This window comes from Macaca mulatta, chromosome 6, assembly GCF_049350105.2.
Source record: "Macaca mulatta isolate MMU2019108-1 chromosome 6, T2T-MMU8v2.0, whole genome shotgun sequence".
Lineage (NCBI taxonomy): Eukaryota > Metazoa > Chordata > Mammalia > Primates > Cercopithecidae > Macaca > Macaca mulatta.
Window position 1 is genome coordinate 97,783,872 of NC_133411.1, and position 23,221 is coordinate 97,807,092.

Genomic DNA, 23,221 nt, shown 5'->3' on the forward strand with positions numbered 1-23,221 from the left:
ACTAATGATAGCTGATGAGCTAAAAAGTAATTGCAAAAAAACTCATAATATTTTAAGAAAGTTTACGCATTTGTGTTGGGCTGCATTCAAGGCCATCCTGGGCTACATGTGGCCTGTAGGCTGTGGGTTGGACAAGCTTGCTTTAAATCATCTCTAGATTACTTAAGATATATAATACAATGTAAATGCTATGTAAATAGTTGTTATACTGTATTGTTTTTATGTTATTTTAATTTTTTTCTTCAAATATTTTTCAATCCACAGTTGGTTAATTCTACAGATGTGGAACTTGTAGATATGGAGGCTCAACTGTGAAACCATCAATATCAGGAAATTAGCTTTGATATGTTACTGACATCAAATGGAGTTCAGACTCCATTCACAGTTTGCTTGTTGTCCCTAATATGTCCTTTATAGCAAAAGTATCCAGTCAAGAATCATGTGTTGTGCTTAGCTGTTGCCCTACCTCTTCAATCTCCTTTAATCTGAAACAGTTCCTTCTGCTTTCCTTCATTTTTATGACCTTGGTACATTTAAAGATGATAGACCAGACATTTGTAAAATGTCCCTTAATTTGGGTTTACCTGACATTTCCTTGAACTCAATTCAGATTGCACATCTTTGGCAAAAATATGACAGAAGAGATGACTTGTTCTTCTGGCAACCTATCAAGTAGTTCATGATTTTGTTTTATCCTACTACTGATGATAGTTCACTCTGATCATTTGACTAGGGTGGTGAGTGCCAGGATTCTCCACTCTAACTTAGTCTTTTTTTCCTTTGTAATTAGTAAGTGTTTGTGGTAGGGTACTTTGAAGTTATGTAATACATACTTTGGCATTAAAAATTCAGTTGATAAATTGGTTCTTTTGGTTACATCACTATGTACTAATAGGTTTCTATAATAATCAATAGTCATAATCCATTCCTATCATTGTTTATCTTGATGTTCAAACTGTCCCAGATTTGTTTGGTGGGAGCTCCTTCAAACTGGCTCCTGTGCTCTTTTAACTTATATCTATCATTCTGTCAGAACTTCCTTGCTTTCTTGTCTAAAGGGAGATTCTAGGCTCATCTTATACTTGTCCTGCACTGGACCTGGAATCAGCAATTTCTTCAAGGAATGTTTTAATGGAGAATGATATTTAGAAGCCTGAGTGTGGCTGGGTGCGGTGGTTTACACTTGTAATCCCAGCACTTCGGGAGGCTGAGGAGAGTGGATCACCTGAGGTCAGGAGTTTGAGACCAGCCTGACCAACAGGGTGAAACCCTGTCTCTACAAAAATACAAAAATTAGCCAGGCATGATGATGAGTGCCTGTAATCCCAGCTACTTGGGAGGCTGAGGTGAGAGAATCTCTTGGACCCGGGAGATGGAGTTGGCAGTGAGCCGAGATCGTGCCACGGCACTCCAGCCTGGGCAACAGAGTGAGACTCTGTCTCAAAAAAAGAAAAAAAGGAAAAAGAAAAAAAAAGAAGCCTGAGTGCTATGTGTGTTGCTGGCTATTGGGGTGTGTCTTTTCTAAGGCCCTCTTAGTAAACAGATACATATTTACATTGGTAATTACTTATCTCCATATATAAACAACTACTAGTTGATGTGTATTCCGTCAACTCCTAGCCAACATCACCAGATCCATTCTAATTTTCTCCCATTCCATATTTTTAACACTCTTCTCTCACAGTGGAAGTCCTGGCTCATGTTATTCTTAATGTACTTACATATTTCATCAACATCCCTGTAGGTAACAAGTCCCACACTGTTGCCTCCTCCCACATAAATACCTTTCTCACTTTGATATTTCATGTCAGGCACTTGGGTTTTGTGCCTGGCATCTCCCTCCTCCACACTCTAATCTGTAGCAGAAGTTCTCTTCACTCCTCATAGCCTCCAATACCTCAGGATTCTTGGTGCACTTTTAATTTGCATTCTTTTTGTTACCTATGAAGTTGAGCAATTTTTAATGAAGAGTGCCAGTATAAATCCTTTCTCCATTTTCTATACAAAATCTTTAGTAAAATCAATATTGCCCAAAAATATTTTTGTGTAAGTGAATTGTTCAATAGTTCTTGAATGAAAGCTGAGTTTTGTGTTTACCTTCACAGAGTGAATACATTATTTAAGCTATTTATTCATTTAACAAGTATTTATTGAATTCACTGTATGTTCCAGCCACTTTTCTAGGCACTGAGGATCAAGTGGTACAAAACAGACACAAATTGCCTTCCCTCATGAAATTTATACTTTTAATGTTGGAGTTAAATAATGAGCAAGCTAACCTGTAAGCTTAGAATGTAATTTCAGGTAGTGGAGAAGCTACAAAGAGAATAAAGCACAGAGACAGTGTGAGCAATTGCAGGTGCTGGAGTAGCAGAGAAGCATCAGTAGACAGCTGGGTGACAGAATGGAAATAAATGTTTGTGCATGTATCCCAAGTATCAGCATTTGGGGAATCATGGCTACTTGGAAGGAACAAGCCAATGTGGGGGTCTGAAATCCTGAGTCAGAGATCCGAACTGGATAGGAGGCCTATCACTCAATCTAGCTTTGTAGACTTTTTGGTAATTAACCCTGGAAGGTCACTTCTCAGACCCCGGCCTGTGTAGCACTGTCTTCTCAGCTTCAATTCTAACAAAAACAGCAGTAATAAAACTTCATGAGCAACCAATAAAGCTCTGTCTTTTAAAAAAGATACCTACTTTTAATCTTTATGACATCATCATTTTAAGTTAGGGAATATTAGTTCCATCTCACAGATAAAGGAATGGAGGTTCTAGAATAATAATAACTTGCTTAGCATCATATAACTAGTAAGACACTGAGCAGTGATAGATTGATTCCACAGCCCAGCTCTTTCTACTGTTGCCCATGGTCAATCTTCAACTTTTTATTTTGGCAAAGTGCCTTCCAGAGGAAGTTCCACTATAAGGCAAAGTAGGGCCTCCTGAGCCAGCATTCCCTAGACCATGGGCCTCTTGTTAAAACTTAAATAAATATACTCCTGTAAAGACTGAGCAGTGATTGACTGATTCCAAAGCCCAGCCCTTTCTCTGTTGCCCATGGTCAATCTTCAACTTTTTATTTTGGCAAAGTGCATTCTAGAGGAAGCACCTCTGTAAGGCAAACTAGGGCCTCATGAGCCAGCATTCGCTAGATCATGGGCCTCTTGTTAAAAGTTAAATAAATATAGTCCTGTAACATAGATTTGTTTCCATTTCAATCACAATAAAATATAAACTAATTTTTATTTACCTTTTTAGGCTGACACATTATCTTCTAGTGTCCAGAATCTAGGGTATAGATGGTTAGTCATATACTTAGAGTAAACAAAAGTTATTACATCTTTGTAAGATATAAAATTGCACAATAGTATTTCACAGCAAGTGCAGCTACCACTTGATACTCTTGTAACTGTGCATTTCTGAGACATCACAGATAATTTCAGTCAGTGAACTCAGCAAAGCCCTGATTACAGACAGACAAGTCACTTAAATAGATGTATTTGGATTAAATAAGAGAACTCCATGACTAAACTGTAGTAGTGGTTATTTTGTCTTAATTTTTAGTTCTTCAGAGATCCCTGTTCTGAATAGTAGTTGTTGTTAATACACTTAGGAGCATTCTATAATTGAAAAGACAAATTGTCCATGTTTAGAGACTAAATAAAATAAAGTAATAATATTACACCCATCAAAAATAAAGTTTGAAAAATAGGAGAGGTAATAAAAGCAAAGTATTTGAATCATTTTATGTATAATGAAAAGGAAATGCCAATATGTAAGAATGCAATGTGCTTCATTTGTGATTTGGCCTAAAGCTGGTATAGCATAATCTTAGACTATGTAGATATAGAGGGTCACTTGGGAGTGGTTTCTCAACACTGTGTTGAGAATACAGTGAAACCTAATCAGATCTCAGCAGTATAGAGTGCAGGGATTGATTAGTGATGTCTGCCTTGGGAGCAGGGCAGGAAAAAGTGATGACTTTCATCTTACTCTAACCTTGGAGTCACCATCTGGGCTCCATTTGACACTGAAACCAGCTCAGCTGTTCTTCACTCAAGGAGGCTGCAAAACACAATGAAAACAAGCCCCTGACTGAGAGATAATGGCTATTCAAATTTACTTTGACTTATAGTTAGTCTAACACCCACTAGCCTATGAGAAGAACTTCTAGGTACAGTAAGTTCTCACTTAATGTGGATAGCTTCCTGGAAACTTCGACTTTAAGCAAAACAACATGTAATAAAACACAGGCTAGGCGCTGTGGCCTCACACCCGTAATTGCAACACTTTGGGAGGCCGAGGCAGGCAGATCACTTGAGGTCAGGAGTTTGAGACCAACCTAGCCAACATGGTGAAACCCTGTCTGTACTAAAAATAAAAAATTAGCCCAGCATGGAGGTGCGCACCTGTAATCCCAGCTACTCGGGAGGCTGAGGCAGGAAAATTGCTTGAACCTGGGAGGTGGAGGTTGCAGTGAGTTGAGATTATGCCACTGCGCTCCAGCCTGGGTGACAGAGTAAGACTCTGTCTCAAAAAAACCACCAAAAAACCCCAATTTTACCATAGGCTAATTGATATAAACAAGAGTTAAGTTCCTACAACACATATTTTTGTCACAAAAATATCACCAAACTTCTAAACAAATATATATATATAAATATATATATATTTAAGAAAGATCAATAAAAACAAGTAAGATAATTATTTACCCAACTTTTGGTGAATCAATGAGTGATATTGATATAGTGGTGGGGGGTTAAATCAAGGAATAAAAGTTTGCAAAGGGAAAATTGTTAGGAACACCTCCTACCACCAGGCAGTTCAAAAACAACCAATATGGCAGGCTCAATGAGCACCTTCAGATGGCATCATTTATTGTCATGCATTTGTTTGATTACAGGAGACTTTAAGCATGTTTATTTTACAACCATTTGCATTCATTCATTCATTCATTGCTTTTCTAGCCCACTTATTCTAGTTCAGGGTCACAGGTGGCCCGAGCCTATCCAGGTAGCTCAGGGCTTATGGCGGAAACCAGCCCTGTCCAGGCCGCCATCCCAAGCTGGGACCATGTAGACATTCCAATTCACCTAACATGCACATCTTTGGAATGTGGAAGGAAACCAAGCTACCCGGAGAAAACTCATGCAGACATGGGGAGAATGTGCAAACTCTACATGGACAGTGGCCCTTCTGGGAATTTATTTTTTTCCCCCCTACCAACATTACAACAAAACGACGTGGACAAAACGATGTTTTTTGAGGACCTGTTATATACACATCATGTATATGATGTAGTCTCTGAAGCTATAGAAAAGGAAATGGCCTGGCAAATAGAAGCACTGCTAGGGTCTTCAGGAGCTGGGCCTTTTGCAGGGCAGAATGAGGGCGCTGGCCTATTACAAACCAGGCAAAAGAGGATATATGAAAGTGGAAAGGAATCCTGCCTAGGGAAACTGTAATAAATCATGTCAGAAATAGCAGCAGTTGGTAAAAGACAAATAGTCACTTTGGGGTATCTTTTTCAATACAGGAGAATGATAATGACTACAACACATCTCTAAAGTGTAAAAATATGAAAACTTGAATAGAATATTATATCAAATCTTTTCTGAATTCTGGCTCTCCTATTTGTAAAACCTTGAACTGCAGTTCCTTATCAGTAAACCGGAGATAATAATAATCCTTACCTCATAGAAGGTCTCTGGTACATAGTAAGTGCTATGCAAGTGTTAGCTTTCATTATTAAACAAAAAAAATGACCTCTGTGGGTGGTCAGGGACATGTGAAACATATTTACTGATTATACAGAAATGGATGACCACACATAGCCATTCAAAAATATGAAATGATATCCAAGAAATATTGTTGCTTAAAAGAACCCAAGGTGCAGAACTCTGTGTACCGTATGTTTGCATTTTTTAGAAGGATATTTAAATGCATATATGGAGTGGTACGCAAGAAACTGTTATGATCTGAGGAGACTGGGAAGTCTGGGCAGGAGATAAGCCTATTTCTCATTGTGTACCTTTTTGTACTGGTTGAATTTTTAAGTCATGCACATATTTTTTTTAATTGACAAGAACAAATTCAAAGTTAATATATAGAAATTATTATCCCTCAGGTTAGGCATTTTTCCAATATAGTGTTTCACCTATTGAAATAGAAAATTTTCATTAGCCATTTGTAGAAGTGAGCTATTGCTAACAGCATGACCTTTAACAATTCCATGAAATCTGCATAAAGTCATCTGTAGTCAATCATCACATGTAACAATTTAAGATATCATATTATGGTGAAATATTTGTTGGATCTCATTTTAATCCTAATGTTTAATTCAGTAATTTGGATTATAAATGTATTCAGATTCACTGAAATATATCATAATAGTAACATTTTTCATTTGAAGCATGTGACATGTTTTGGCCAATAATAAGCTTAGATTTTTAAAATGATCTAAGCCACCAAAAGCTTCTGGTGGCTTTAACATGAATAGTAGCACAAAACTTTCTTTTCTTTCTTTTTTTTTTGAGACACGGTCTGGCTGTCACCCAGGCCGGAGTGCAGTGGCGCGATTTCAGCTCACTGCAGCCTTGACCTCCCTGGGCTCAGGTGATCCTCCCACTTCAGCCTCCTGAGAAGCTGAGACTTGCCACCACACCCAGCTAATTTTTGTATTTTTAGTGGAGATGGGGTTTCGCCATGTTGCCTAGGCTGGTCTCAAACTCCTGGGCTCAAAGCCATTTACCTATCTCGGCCTCCCAAAGTGCTGGCATTATAGGCATGAGCCACCACACCCAGCCCCACACTTTCTTATTTATTAAAATTATATATATTTGTTTTATAATATTTGGAAATGATAGAAATAACAAAATTGGCCTCCCTATAGGAATCCTACCTTGTATATACTTCCGTGAATTTTTTTTTTTTAAAAGCATTTTTCCTTTTATTTTTTATAAATTACATAAGGGGATACTGGGAAGATGGTGACTGGAATATTTTTTGGTACACTTCCACACCCAGTTCCGGTCTATGTACTTTCTTAAGCCCAATTCAGAAAACAGAGTACAGGTAAGCTGTAAAGCCCTGGGGCTGGGAGGGCAGAGGAGAACCAGAAAGCCACGGATCCAGGGGAGACTTTGGCCGTCTCAGGGAGAAAGTGCAGTCTCAGCACAAGTATACTCAGTCTCCTTGGCCTCCAAAAAATCAAGACGGAGTTTAATAGGTTCGCTGAGTCTTCCCTGCTATCGAGGCTGGGAGATCCTTGAGAGGCCAGATAAGAGGGTGGCTTTCTTCCATTGCTGCAATAGGGCAATGGCTTTCTGCCTGCTCCTCCACTTGCCACTTTGACACCATCTTTGCCTTGCATCCTGCAAGACCACTGCCATACAGAGTTCTCTAGCAACCAGAAACGAACCAACTGAGCTAAAAGGAAAAATAACATCCTATTTAAATGGGGTCAGGAGCCAGAGGGGCTGACCCAGCAAACCAATCACTGAAATAGAGCTTCTGGGAGAAGAAAAATAAAATCTTGAATTCAAAAATAATAAGAGCACCCAAGGAAATAAAAGTGTTGCACAAAAGAGGCTCTCTGGAGCTAAGAAAAAATTCCAAATAAATAATTTAGTAGAGGAACTGGGGGGGGGGGGAGATGCTATGCTCACTGTTGAAATCTGAAATAGTTGTCTAGAAATCAGGACCAATACATTTCTTGAAGTACGGAGTAAAAATATAAAAAGATGGAAATATGGGGGAGATACTTAGGAAATATGTCTAGGAGGCCTAACATGTGAGTAATAGTAGTTCCACAAGAAGAAAAAAGGAAGCCAGTAATAAATAGGCAAGACAGTTTCCATAAGATGAAGAAAAAGGCTTGGAGTGGTGGCTTATGCCTATAATCCCAGCATAATGGGAGGCCAAGGCAGGCATATGGCTTGAGCTCAGGAGTTCAAGACCAGCCTAGGCAACATAGTGAGATGCTATCTCTACAAAACATACAAAAATTAACCAGGCATGGTGGTGCACACCTGTAGTCCCAGCTATTCAGGAGGCTGAGGCAGGAGGATTGCTTGAGCCCTGGAGGTGGAGGTTGCAGTGAGCTGAGATTTGGCCATTGCATTGGGCCAGAGAGCCATTGCATTGTCACCCATTGCTTGGGTGATAGAGAGAGACCTTGTCGATGGTAATATCTCACCAAGTTCCAGACTGGAGACATGAAGAAAAACATACTTAGTATATAATGATAAAATTCCTATTGCTAATTATTAATAGAAAATGTTATAAGACTTCAGGTGGAAAGAACAAGTCCTAGATAGGAAAACATTTCAGACTTGGTTATCAGTTCTCTAGTACCACCCAGGCAGCCAGAAGACAGTGGAGTAGCATCTATTGATACTTATGTTACTTCTTCAGTGCCTTAGATATATTAATTGTACCAATTCATTTGTTCCTCACAATAACCCTGTGAGGTAGGTTCATTTTTATCTACACTTGACCAGTGAGGAGACTGAGGCACAGAGATGTTATGTAATATGTCCGAGGTCTCACAGCTAGAAAATGACAGAGCCAGGACTCAATGAAACTGATCTGGCTCCGGAGATTCCATACTACATCATCACTCAGCCTCTTAAATGGGGTATCACATTTGAGGAAGACACGTTGGAAAAAAGTCTAGCAAACAACAGAAGAACCAGAAGACAGAAGAAATAAAGTGAGCAATGAACCCAAACTGTGGTGTGTGTTCTTTCCTTGCTTGTCCCCTACTCTTCCTCGGCAGATTTTACCATTGTGGAAAAGTGTTCATTTCATTGACTGACACCCCAGGTGGAAAAGGAAAAGGAAAAACATCTCAAATTGATTGTTTTAACCTCAAATGATCATAAAAATGTGGAACATTTCTTAGGGAATCAGAGTTTTGTATTAAAACTTATACCAATAAGTTGGTGAAACTAAAGCAGAGACCTATTTTATCAAGCTCATTTCTCATACTTTTTGAAGATGTAAAGTTTCTTGTAATTTATATTTAACTTACAGAAAAATTCAGATAATGAGTGATAAGAGTGAGATAAAGATTTGCTCCTTTTAAGTTCCCTGCTGGCTGGAAAAGAATAGAGAGCTCCGAAACAGATGCTTATGTATCAGAAATGTGATAAATGACAGAGATGCTATAAAATTCAAGGAAACAACGAGCATTATTCAATAAATGATGCCAGGGCAATTCTTCACCCACATAGAAACAAATAAAATTAGATTCTTACCTAACATCATACTAAAAAAAATACATTTTAGGTGTATAAAAGACTTTAGTGTGAAGAACAGCTTTAAAAATTCTAGAAGAAAATTCTTTATGCCCTCAGAATAGTGATTTAGGAAAAAAAAAAAAAGACACAAGACATAAAAAACATCATAAAGCAAAAGAAAGTAATCTGCATAGTGAGTATACACATGGGTATTCCTTTAATATTACTTCATGTGCATTAAGGACAAGCATTAAGAAGTAAATATATGTGCCGTAGATTGAGAGAGAGATTTATAGCACTTATTATTGGCTTTCAAAGAAATGGTATTGCAAATATATAGAGATACCTACAAAATTAGAAATAAAAGGCCCGGCGTGGTGGCTTATGCTTGTAATCCCAGCACTTTGGGAGGCCGACTGGAGGATCGCTTGAGCCTAGGAGTTTGAGACCAGTCTGGGCAACACAGTGAGACTTTACCTCTATAAGAAAGTAAAAAATTAGCTGGGCAGTGGCTTGTGCCTGTGGTCCCAGCTACTCGAAAGACTTAGGTGGGAGGACCGCTTGAGCCCGGGAAATCAAGGCTGCAGCGAGCTATGATTACGCCACTGCACTCCAGCCTGCACAACAGAGTGAAACCCTGTCTCCAAAAACAAACAAACAAAAAAACTTAATCATCAACTCAATAGAGAAACAGGTAAAGAGATGAAGAGGCAAAGATGCTTAACCTCCCTGGTAATCAGGAAAAAGGAAATTAAAATCTTTATGCGACATCATTTCACACACATCAGACTGCATGAAATCAGAAAATTTCTTAAAAGGACGTGTTGGTGTGGAGGAGAAGAAAGAAGTTATACTGGTGGTGAGAGGCTGTACAGGGTGATGATGTGGAATTTAGAGAAAGTCTTGCATGTGCATATGAGAAGATTGGGACAAGACAGTGATGGCAGTGTTGTTCATAATACAACTATGGAAAAATATCTAATTGTTAAATGGGGAGTGATTAAGTAAATTTTACGTGATGGAAAATATGAATGAACCATAGTTATATGTATCAACCTGTGGCTAAATCTCAATGTTATGTTGAGTGAAAAAACGAACATGGGAAAGGCTGTATATAAAGTTTTAAAATGTGCCAGACAGTATTGTATATTGCTTATGGATGCTTACGCATGTAGCAAAGTCACAACAGCATGTGTGATAATGACACACACATCAAATTGAGGTAGTATTTATCTCTGGGATGGGAAAAAAATCTAATTAGTGTGTATGTGGAGGTGCCCAGATTATTTTATTTTCTGTTTTATGTTTACAGCTTATGGGAGGCACTTAGATTTTCTTTCTTTCTCTTTCTTCCTCCCCTCCCCTCCCCTCCCCTCCCCTCCCCTCCCCTCCCCTCCCCTCCCCTTCCCTACCCTTCCCTTCTCTGGAGTTTTGCTCTTGCCACTCAGGCTAGAGTGCAATGGCGCGATCTCGGCTCACTGCAACCTCCACCTCCTGGGTTCAAGTGATTCTCCTGCCCCAGCCTCCCGAGTAGCTGGGATTACAGGCGCCTGCCACTGTGTATGCCCAGATAATTTTTGTATTTTTAGTAGAGACAGGATTTTGCCATGTTAGCCAGGCTGGTCTTGAACTCCTGACCTCAGGTGATCTGTCCGCCTCAGCCTCCCAAAGTGCTGGGATTACAGGCGTGAGCCACTGCTTCTGGCCTGGATATTTCTATTATTCCCTGAATGTTTTGGTGAGCTTGAAATATTTTACATTTAAAACAGAGGGGGAAATTTACTATTGTTATTGTTTAAAAACATATGACAGTAGGCATTTTCCAAAATGATGCATAACATTATAATGAATTTGATTGGATGTTGGATTTTTATTCATCTTAAAAAAATGATGCCATCTGTTGATTTATTTGCAGTGGAGAAGAATGCCCTGTATAAAGAAATATGTTTTAAAAGTTAATTAATGCAAAAAAGGTTTTTTTCCCCAGAAAAATAAAGTATTATTTTACTACAAAGAAAAGTACTGTGATTTACGTAGGTTAAAACTACTTGCAGATCTTAGTTTAATAAATTCTTCTTCTTCTTCTTTTTTTTTTTTTTTTTGAGACGGAGTCTCACTCTGTCACCCAGGCTGGAGTGCAGTGGCAAGATCTCGGCTCACTGCAACCCCTGCCTCCTGGGCTCAAGCAATTCTCGTGCCACAGCCTCCCGAGTAGCTGGGATTACAGGTTCCCACCACCACACCTGACTAGTTTTCATATTTTAAGTAGCAACGGGGGTTTCACCATGTTGGCCAGGCTGGTCCTGAACTCCTGACCTCAGGTAATCTGCCCACCTCGGCCTCCCAAAGTGCTGGGATTACAGGCATGAGCCACTATGCCTGGCCAGTTTCAATAATTCTTGATAAGTACTTGTAGCCTAAGCTAAGTAATGCTTTCCTTCTTCAGAGTTGCACAGGTAGAAATAACTAATCATCTCATACTTTAGTGCATGGCTGTTCCTAAGCATTGTTTTCATATAGTTGCGTGGTTGAATGGGTCACGATAAAAGTAAAAACCAAAGTGAGATTAGAGTTACATAAACAAGATCAGTTTGCTGCCTTCCCCAGGGGTCAAGTCTACCAGATGAAGGTTTAAGTAATAGCTCCCAACCTGCGGAAGATGTTGAAATACTTTTCTTTCTCATTGCTGGATTATAGCTTTGTTTATATAGCATTTTTTCAAGATCTATGGAACATTTTGATGTGTTGGACATTTAAGAACTCTGTTTGTTATACAAACCATTAAAACCAAACCAAACCAAACCAAACCAAACCTTTCCTCCAGTGTGAAAAGAGGTTTATTTTCAAGATTTCTTTTTGGTTTTCCTTCTAAAATGCCCCTCTCCTTTTTCTCTGTCTGCACCCTAATCTAGGTCCCCATAACTTTCAGGGTTACATCAGGGTCATTTTGAATGTTCTCACTGCTTCTAGATTCTTTCTTCCAGCTCCATCCCCCAATTCTAGGCAGCTCTCTACTTAAAGATGTACAGTAGTTATTCATTGCCAACTGGATGAAATTATTAATCTCAATTTGGACTTTCCATTTCAGGTCAGCTATTCACAGAAGCTGGCTTGTGACAAAGTTTTTACTGGTCCACAGTAACATGATAAAGTTAGGGTTGTATAAAGCTAAAGTTATTCATAATTAAAATTTCAATATTATTTTAGCTTTTTGTGATAAAATATTCTTCATAAAATTGAGTTGATAGTCGATGGAAGAATTTTTAAAAAATCTTCCTTGGGAAAAGTGAGTTGACTCTCTCTCTCTCTCTCTCTGAAAATGTTTGCTGGTCTGGGAAATTTAGTGAAGATTTTGTAAAATTCTTCCTTAACAGCCTCATTTATTCCTATCTCTCTGTTTTTTCTAATGTCCTCCAGCTACTTAAATACAAATGCTGCACTTCTGGTGACACCCAGATAAAATCTCCTTGCTTTCAGTTAGTCTTTAACTAACACCTTGTGCTTCCTCACTCATCTGCTTTAGCACTTATGAGAATATTTGTCAAAATTTCTGGCATTGGTTGTCGCCAGAATTTTTGTTTTTCATATATGTCTTTTCTCTCCAGTTTAAATATCTGTAAAAAAAAAGAACTTTTTTCATTTTCTTTAATCTTTTACCCTACATAGATTGAAAATACAAAGAAGATTTGGTAAGGACATAGAAACTCTTATAAAATGTTTTGTACCATAGTATCCCCAAAACATTGTTATATATGGGTATAATGATTTAATATTTATGAATTATAGCGAATCTTCATCATCTATTTCCAGCTTTCTACTTTCCAGGTCCACTGGTGTTTGGTGTACCCATGTGACTAGTTTGTCCAAAGAGATGTGAGTGAAAGTGATGTGTCACTTCCAGATGGAAGCTTTTTGGGCAAGTGTAAATTTTCTAGCTCTTTTCTTCTGTGCTTTAGAAACTAGGAATATTCCAGTTGGTGACTGACACCTTAGTTGGGTCCCTAGAGTGAGTTTGATGTGGAGGAGCCCAAAATGACCTTCAGTGAAGTTGGAGTGTGAGCAAGAAATAAACCTTTGTTTTTTAATTTTCTGAGGTTTTGGAAGTTATAGATTATAACTGCATAACCTATCAATATTGATATGTTTCAATTCTTAATAAAAATTTTGAATATTCTTTTTTGATTATTTCTAACTTATTAATTTAAAATGTCAGATATCTATACTTTCAGTATATTCTATATCCTACATTTAAAAATAAAAAATAGAATGTTGAAAACTAAATCATTTCAATGAGATGACAACTCAAAATCTTATAGTATCATCCAGAAACATGTAGAACAGATTTAAAAATACACAGTACTGAAATTGGCAGGTTGAAAAGAAGACACATATGAAAGGTAACTTCTTTGGAAAGAAACAGCTATGCAGAGTACTTAAGAATGAAATTTCCATGTCTCATTAATACCTCTGAAACAGTTTTACTTTCTATCCCAAACTTTAATGATCCTAGAAAGCTGGTTTGAATCCGTTTTTACAGAGTTGTTTTGGATTTAAAATAACTAAAATTTGAGAGCTGGGAGAAATTATATTTAACACTTTTTTGTCATTCATGGTTTAATGTTTAATGAATAAGTTCTTCACTAAACTTATGTGGTGAGGGTCTGGTGGTGAAAAGTACTTTTTCAACTGGATATATTAGAATGAGAACAGCAAAGCAAGAATCTGGTAGAGTCACATAAAGGAGTCATGATCTGTGGGAAATTATTTTGTATGATTCTTCAAGATGACTGTACATATAAGCATAAAAGTCAATAAACAAGTGCCTAACCTTAACTCTAAATTAACTTTTGAGCGCTTTGAATGCCTGGCACAAAAATAGTTGGAGGTTTGGCGCCATCTGGTGGCCAAATATCAACTTTTCAGATTCTCTTTTAAGGCTTAAATGAATTATTCTGCACTTTCCAATAAACACTATTAATAGATAAAATTATTTAAAATGTTGATTTCAAGAACTTGAGAACAAAAATCAAAGACAGATTTCTGTTATGTTACCTATTGTTATATGACAGAATTTCAGTCTTGAATGGGTTCTTTTATACTTGTATTTGATTTATTTATGAAAGCATTATACACATAAATCTGCTATCTTTTTCTTAATACAAGAGAAGGTTCTTTCGCCAAAAGAAATCAGACTAGTTCAATAAAATCTAAATTTATTTTTTCACAATTCTATAAAAGATTGAGCTAGGGGTATGTGAGTGTATGAATATCAGAATTTATTTTAAAAATGCAAGAGGGAGAGGGGGAAGGAGCTGGTAGTGACATTGTTAATTGTCTGCTTTGCAATAGCAAAGACTTGGAACCAACCCAAATGCCCATCAATAATAGACTGGATTAGGAAAATGTGGTACATATACACCATGGAATACTATGCAGCCATAAAAAAGGATGAGTTCATGTCCTTTGTAGGGACATGGATGAAGCTGGAAACCATCATTCTGAGCAAACTATCACAAGGACAGAAAACCAAACACTGCATGCTCTCACTCATAAGTGGGAATTGAACAATGAGAACACTTGAACACAGGGAGGGGAACATCACACACCGGGGCTTCTCGTGGGGTGTGGGGAGGGGGGAGGGATAGCATTAGGAGATATACCTAATGTAAATGACGAGTTAATGGGTGCAGCACACCAGTATGGCACATGTATACATATGTAACAAACCTGAAGGTTGTGCACATGTACCCTAGAACTTACAGTATAATAACAATAAAAAAAAAATGGCCTGCTTTGTACCCAGGGCTGGGTTGGATTCTTTCAGTGGATGGTCTCAATGAATTTCCGCAACCATCTTTCCAATGGGAAGTGTTGTCCCAGCTTTACTGCTGGACCAGTGTCTAAGAGGTTAAGGACATAAATGCTCAAGTTTCGTGAGAAAGCTGTTTATTTTAGCAGAATGATTGCAATTGCTCATATTAAGCTACGACAGAAAAACTGGATTAACACCTCTTTTAGTCTTTTTTTTTTTTCAGCTTTTCAAGATAAAAGTTTCCTGTGTCTCCTGATTAAAGTGCTTCTGTGATTGTTGCTCTGCATTAAGTTGTATACTGCCTCGTTCTTTCCTTAGAGCTTCCTTTCACAATCCAGAAAGCAACTCGGTGGGGCACAGCATGGGGTAAACAAAATGCCAAGGGAGGGAAGAGTTCATATTGGTGGAATTTTTCAGTTACCTCTCTAGAAACTAGTGGAAACTTCTTTGCTTCTCTTCTTTTTACTGACGATTTTAAAAAATAAATTGTTTTATTTTACATTCGGGGGTACATGTGTATGTTTGTTATATCGGCATATTTTGTAGTGGTGGGGATTGGGCTTCTAGTGTATCCATTATCCAAAAAGCGAACATTGTACCTGATAGGTAACTTTTCAATCCTTGCTCCCCTCCCACCCTCCTTCCTTTTGGAGTCCCCAGTATCTATTATTTCCATCTTTTTGTCCCTGTGTACCCATTGTTTAGCTCTCACTTACAAGTCAGAATATGTAGTGTTTGGTTTTCTGTTTTCTGAGATAATTCACTTAGGAGAATGGCCTCCAGCTCCATTTATGTTGCTGCAAAGGACAAAATTTCATTCTTTATGGCTGCTTTTAAGTCATTTTTTTTTCTTTTGTAGTGATTCACTTTTATCATTGTTAATTAGATTAAGTGGGTCTTTGGTTTAATTCTATTTTTAGGGTAATGTAAACCGTAAGATTGCTTGTGTTCTGTGCTACTACACTTTTGTTCATTGCTGTATCTTCAGTGTCCAAAAGAAGCATTATACATATAGGTAGCAGGCACTCAATGGGTTTCAACAAAAAGACACATACATACATACACACACACACACACACAGAGAAAGAGAGAGCACACAAGACAGCAACAGGGAAGGAAGCAAAGGAAAGGAGGGAGAAAGGCAGAAGGGGAAAGGGGCTGCTTGGTAAAGGTGCAGTAGGAAGTTTCACCTACAGCGCTGCGTATTGTGGAAGTCAGAGGGAGGAAAGTTAGTATCTACTGGAGGCTGTTGTGTGTCATTCACTGTTAAGCACTTTATAACTGTAATTTCATTAATCCCAAAACCAGCCAAGGAGTTGGTTATTATTGTTTCCCTTTTCACAGATGAGAAAATTGAGCTGACTGTTCTTAAGTGATTTACCGGAGGTCATACAGCTCACAAGTGGCACAGTCAAGATTTAAACTTTTGTCTCTCTGACTTATGACTTACATTTTAAATGAGGTTTCATTTATTCATTCAGCAAATATTCATTGAACACTGTAGCACTCTTCTCCGGTAATGTCAGACCCTGCAATCCTATAGGCTAAATATTCCCCTAAAGTATTCCTATAGGCTAAGTACTCTCCCAAAGTATTTCTTCAGTCAAAACCTCTTCTCTGAACTCCAGATTCATATACCTACATGCCTTTTTGACATTCCCACTTGGGCTTTTGTACATACCTCAAGCTAATACCAGTCAAATTTTAGATTATAGATCCAAACTTGTTTTTTCCTCAGTCTCCATTTTCTCTGCAAATTACACGTAACCATCAATCCTTTATAATAAAAAAATTGGGAGTCAGCTCCAACTCTTATTTTTTTAACTCTCTAATTGTATCTTCATGTTCTCAGGGCTTTACATGACTTGCACCCGCTTCTGTCTCTGACCCCATTTCCATTCTGCCTTGTGTCTGTTGGTCATGCTGGCAGTTTTGAAAGCAGATCAAGTTCTTTCTCACAAAAGGATTTTGCACTTGCTATCATCTTTTTTAATGCTTTCTCTATCTTTCCTCTCAGGTCTCAGCTGAAATGAAACCTCCTCAGAAAAATTTGTTCCTGGCAAACTATAACTCAAAAGAAAAATAAAAAATTTCTAAGACCTTTGTTACTGTCTTTATCATAGCATTGTACTCATTTTCTTCTTAGTACTTAGAAACATCTATAATTGTTTTACTTCTTTGTTTACTCATTAAATGTCTGTATCCTTTATATACTGTAGGTCCTATGAATTCATCAAATTTATCTAGTGTTTGTTTGTTTTTTGTGGTAGGTGTGTGGCTTGGCACTGGGCTTGGTACATAGGAAATATTTGAGAAATATTGGTTTAATCAACAAATATTTTTCAGCAGACTGTCTTGAAGCCTATCTGTGTATTCAGAATGCTTGCTCTAAGGCACATAATTATATCCATTTTACAAACAGGAAGGTTTTTGTGTCTATCTCCAGCATCTAGCAAGGGGCTTTTTGCATAGTTGGTGTTCAATGACTATTCTATAAATGAATGATGATCAGAGAGGTTAGGTTGGTCCCCTACAATACTGAGCTTAGATTCTTTGGTACTCTGACCCTTTTACCTGCTATAGTGCGGGCATAAAGGGAAGCTTTGAGTTCTTCTGTAATCTACAGCATTTCTTCCTTTCACCCTGGAAGCCAATTCCGAGTAAATTCCAATCACAATCTATACCTTTTTTTTTTTTTATTTTTATTTTTTTAGAGACAGGGTCCCACTCTGTTTTCTAGGCTGGAGTGCAGTGGCATGATCATAGCTCACTGTAGCCTCAAACTCCTGAGTGCAAGCAATCCTCCTGCCTCAGCCTCCTGAGTAGCTAGGACTACAGGTATGTGGCTTCATACCCAGCTAATTTTTTGTTTTGTTTGTTTTTTGTAGAGATGGGGACTCACTATGTTCCCCAGGCTGGTCTCGAATACCTGCCTTCAAGTAATCTTCCCGCCTTGGCTCCTCAAAGTGTTGGGATTACTGGCATGGTCCACCCCGCCTGACCCAAGTAAATTTACAATTTAAAGAAAAGTAGTCTGGGTGCAATGGCTCCTAGTAATCTGGGAGGCTGAGACAGGAGGATTGCTTGAAGCCAGGAGTTAGGGACCAGCCTGGGCAACATAGCAAGATCCCCATCTCAAAAATAAATAAATAAATAGAATAAGGAAACAAATGTGTTTGTTATGCAAACAGCCCAAGACAAAGAAGCCCCAGCTTCCAACCAGTTCAGTGATATCCTTTTATAAAATGACATTCTGTAGTTGCCTTTTTTTTACTGTTCATTGCAGAGCAGGGCTACCGTATAGGCAGTGTGCCCAGTGTAGTCTGCAGTTGCCTTTTAAGATTGCATTACTTAAACTTCATAGTTAATTTAAGTATGCAAATTAACACAGTGCACTTGAAAAACTTTGTGATGTAGTCATTCAGTTTTTTTTTTTTTTTTTTTGAGACTGAATCTCGCTCTATCACCTAGGCTGGAGTGCAGTAGCATGATCTTGGCTCATTGCAACCTCCGTCTCGGGGATTCAAGCAATTCTTGTGCCTCAGCCTCCTGAGTAGTAGATCACAGGCACCTACCACCATGCCCAGCTAATTTTTTGTATTTTTAGTAGAGATGGGGTTTCATCATGTTGGCCAGGCTTGTCTTGAACTCCTGACCTCAAGTGATCTGCCTGCCTCCCAAAGTGTTGAGATTACAGGCGTGAGCCACCATGCCTGGCCTCATTTTTGTTTTAGTAGTCATCAGATATAAGATTACTCTACCTTAAAAGAACAAGTTAATGAGATGAACTCTATCAGCTTTTAAATCAGTCTGAGATAATTTGTACCAGTTGGATTTTCATATACATGTTCATTTCATTTAATAATTCATTAGTAACTCCAGCATACAGCAGTGAACCAACATGAAAATAAATTACTTTTTGAAACGCTAGGGCTATTTTGTGTTCAATTGGTTATTAAATGTTCTTATGTGATATTCTTGCAAATTGAATGTCATCTCCCTTGAGATTTTATAAGTGCTTGGTAAATATCTTCATAGTCTAAAACAGGGATTGGCAAACTGTGGCCTGAAGGCTAAATACAGTCTGTTTTTGCGTGGCTGCAAACTAAGAATAGTGTTTGCATTTTTAAATGGTTGAAAAAAGTCAAAAGAAGAATAACATTTCATAACACATGAAAATTCTATGAAATTCAAATTTGTATCTGTAAATAAAGTGTTGTTGAGACACAGCCGTACTCATTTATGTATCGTCTGTGGCTGCTTTCGTGCTGTAACTCCACAGTTGCATAGCTGTGACAGAGATTGTAATGGCCTGCAAAGCCTAACATATTTACTCTCTTGTCCTTTATAGAAAATGTTTGCTGACCCCTCCTCTGAAATATCTCATATCAGAGACTGTCCATATGTCCTCAGGTCCTACCCCTGTAGTGCAGTGGTTTTGCTACTGCCTTAGGGCTTTCTTCCGGTCTTAGCACCCTGCCTGTGTTCCCAGCAGGTGGGAAGGGTCCATGAATCAACACTTCTAGGGAGTAGCCCTCAAACAATGAGAGCCAATGGATAAATACCCCAGCTCTCTTGCCCCTAGGTTGGGCATGTTCTACACCAACTCCGAGTCTCCCACAGTGGTAACTGCTTTGATAAAACACACTTCACTGACTTCCCACTTTACCAGTGTCTCCTGAGATCTCCTCCCAAATCAACAACTTGCAGGGGAATCTTGGTTGCAGAGTGTGCTGCTAGGGGAAATCCAAACTAAGACAAATGTGGATTATTCTCATGTATATTATTTATGGTGTCACTTTGATGTATAAGTTACTCAGGTGTGATGAAAAATTTATAACCAAACATTTGGGCCATTTTTTTCTTACTACTAAAGGAAAGAGAGATTTTATTAATTGATAGTTTTATTTTGTATGACATTTATTGGCCAAATTTATCCTGAAAGATGCAGTTTGATAATTTTCTCATATTTTGAACATAAATGCCTATTCCAGGAGAGTGATTCTTGAAGTATTGAATTAATCTTTCATATTGCAAAGTCTTTCTTTCATCTTTTGTAAAATTTATATTTTCTTGTTTTATAGTAATAAAATTTTCTGCTACCTCCGCAGAAAACTTCTGTTCAAATTTTATTTTGCATCAATAATAGATGGAAGCAAACCTATCTAAGAGGCAGTCAAGGTAATTTTTTTCATATGATGATTAGCAATAGGTTCAGAATGTTTAAAAAGAAGTATTTCAGAATCTGTGGAAATGTTTATATTTTTTCTTTTTATATTCCTCATTTCCCCTGCATAGTGGTTAAAATCAGTTCAATAGCATCAGACTACACCTCTGCCATTTATCCTTTGTTTGAGACTGCATAGGTGTCCATACTTTGAATATAACTTTGATATTATTACTTAAGTTACATCACATATTTTATCCATTTGCTTAGTGAACCTAATACTTGATGTCCCTTGACCATTACAAGGAGTAGAACAGATAATTTAAGAGATTTCATTGAAAAAACCCTGAGGAATAAAATATTTGATTTATTTTGACCACATTAATGTTTTATTGTTTAAACTAATAAACAGACTGCCTCAAATTACTATCAGATTTCTAAGTTTTTACCTTTTTTTGGTGTATGAGGATGTAGTATATTGTTTAAAAACTTTGGAGGACAGGTTCAGTGCCTCACACTTGTAATCCCAACACTTTGGGAGGCCAAAGTGGGAGGATCACTTGAGCCCAGGAGTTCGAGACCAGCCTGAGAAATATAGTGAGACTCCCATCTTTACAAAACAAACAAACAAACAAACAAAGAAAACACACACACACACACAAACTTAGCCGGGTGTGGTGATGCATGCCTGTAGTCCCAGCTACTCAGGAGGCTGGGATGAGAGGATCACTTGAGCCTGGGAGATTGAGGCTTCAGTGAGCCTTGATTGTGCCACTGCACTCCAGCTAGGGCAACAGAGTGAGATTCTGTCTCAAAAAAATAAAATAGTATAGTTGGATTGTAACACAAAGAATAAATACTTAAGGGGATGAATACCCCACTTTCCATGATATGATTATTACTTTTTGCATGCCTATTAGTCTGTTCTCACATTGCTAATGAAGACGTACCCAAGCCTGGGTAACTTATAAAGGAAAGAGGTTTAATTGGCTCACAGTTCCATATGGCTGGGGATGCCTCATAATCATGGCAGAAGGTGAATGAGGAGCAAAGTCATGTCTTACATGGTTGCAGGCAAGAGAGCTTGTGCAGGGGAATTCCCTTTTATAAAACCGTCAGATCCCGTGACACTTATTCACTACCATGAAAACACTATGGGGGAAACCACCCCATGATTCAATTATCTCCACCTGGCCCCACCCTTGACATGTGAGGATTATTACAGTGTAAGATGAGATTTGAGTGGGGACACATTGAAACCATATCACCTATATCAAAGTATCTCATGTACCCCATACATATATACACTTTTTATGTACCCACAAAAATAATAGAAACTTTGGAGACATCTTGTAATACGAAAAACGTTGAATAACTGTATTTAAAATACTATCATTTGTGTGAAAAAGGATACACACATATACTTGTATATATTTATGATATATTTAGAATGATACACAGGAAACTAATAGCAGTGCTTTTCTTTGAGAATGGGAACTGGGAGACTAGGGTCAGAGGTAGGAAGAAGCTATCTTTTTCACAGAGTATACTCTTTTGCGATATTTGTATTTTTCTTCTGGCTGTATGAAGGACGTTAAAAATAAGTAAAGAAAAGAAGAAAGCCAGCAAGCAAGAAGATGACGGGCATTAGAGGGACTCAGGGTTGAACACCAATTATGCTACTTACTAACTGTATGATTATAGTCACATTACTTAATCTCTCTGCTCTCACCTATAAAGTAGAGATAGTTATATTTATTTCATATAATAGTTATCAAAATTGTATACACATGTAAAAACACTTAGCATACTGCTTGGCACATAGTAAGTCTTCAGTAAATGGTTATGTGACCATATGAAATGATTAATAATTAAAGTAATCCTCTGCCCTGACTTCTACAGAGGGTAGGTTCTTCATTTGTTGATCTGTTCCACAAGTGTTTTCCAGTATTATGTCACTGATAGGCACAATAATTGGTCCAGGAAGTCACATTGCTTCACTTTTGTCATACATAGTTGGTCAAAACAGTCACAAGATTCAAGGGGAGGGGAAGTAGCCTCCACCTCTCATTGAGGAGACTAGCAAAAAATTTGCATTCATCTTTAATCTACCACAGCCTTCCTTCTGCTTGCAAATTATTTACGTCTCTCCCACATGCAAAATATACTCACTTCCCTTCTAAGGTCCTTTGAAATGCCAATTTATTATAGCATCAGCTCGAAATCCTCATTTGAATCAGATCCAGATGTGGATGAGGCTTCTCATGTGTTGTTCCTTGGATACAGCTCCTAAATTCAGTTCTAGTTGTTCTGAACATGTGTACATTAAAGAGCAGATTATCTGTCCCTCTCCCACTCCTCCTTGTGCCCACTCCCTGCACATAGTCTGCTAGGACAGAGCCACAACAGATGTTCCCATTTGAAGTTTGGCATGGTGGCATGGATCTGTAGTTCCAGCTTCTTAGGAGGCTGATGTGGGAGGATCAACTGAAGCCAGGAATTTGAGGATATAGTGTGCTATGTTTGCACGTGTGAATAGCCACTGCCCTCCAGCCTGGGCAATGTAGTGAGCTCCCTCCTCTTAAAAAAAATTTAGAAAGGAATTTCCATTTAAAAGGAGGACAACAGAAGGCTTATAGCAGTTAGTTATTATGACAGGAAGAAAAAGCCTCTTCAAAAATGTCCAGTCCTAACCCACAGAACCTGTGAATATGTTACCTTACACAGCAAAAGGGGCTTTGCAGATGTGATTCAGTTTAAGGACTTGAGATGGAAAGAATATTCTGGTTTGTCTGTGGTCCAAATCTAATCACCTGACTCTGTGAAAGTACAAGGGGAAGACAGCACGGTGAGTCAGAGGCTGCTGCTGGCTTTGAAGATGGAAAAAGGAGGCTGTGAGTTAAGGAATATCATGACATCTAGAGGCTGGAAATGACCCTCTAGAGAACGTGGGGAACCCAATAGTGTAATCTCAAGATACTGAATTCTGCCAATATTC

The 23,221-nt window shown here is 38.1% G+C and overlaps 1 long non-coding RNA gene across 1 annotated transcript in view; it reads left to right on the forward strand.

Annotated features, from left to right (window-relative positions):
* LOC144341323 (uncharacterized) overlaps positions 1-15,042 on the forward strand; it is a 40,892-nt gene extending 25,850 nt beyond the window's left edge. Inside the window, exons 2-3 of the long non-coding RNA XR_013418183.1 lie at positions 13,055-13,117; positions 13,201-15,042. This is a non-coding gene — a long non-coding RNA (uncharacterized LOC144341323). The remainder of the gene's footprint in view (positions 1-13,054; positions 13,118-13,200) is intronic.
* Positions 15,043-23,221: the final 8,179 nt, after the last annotated feature.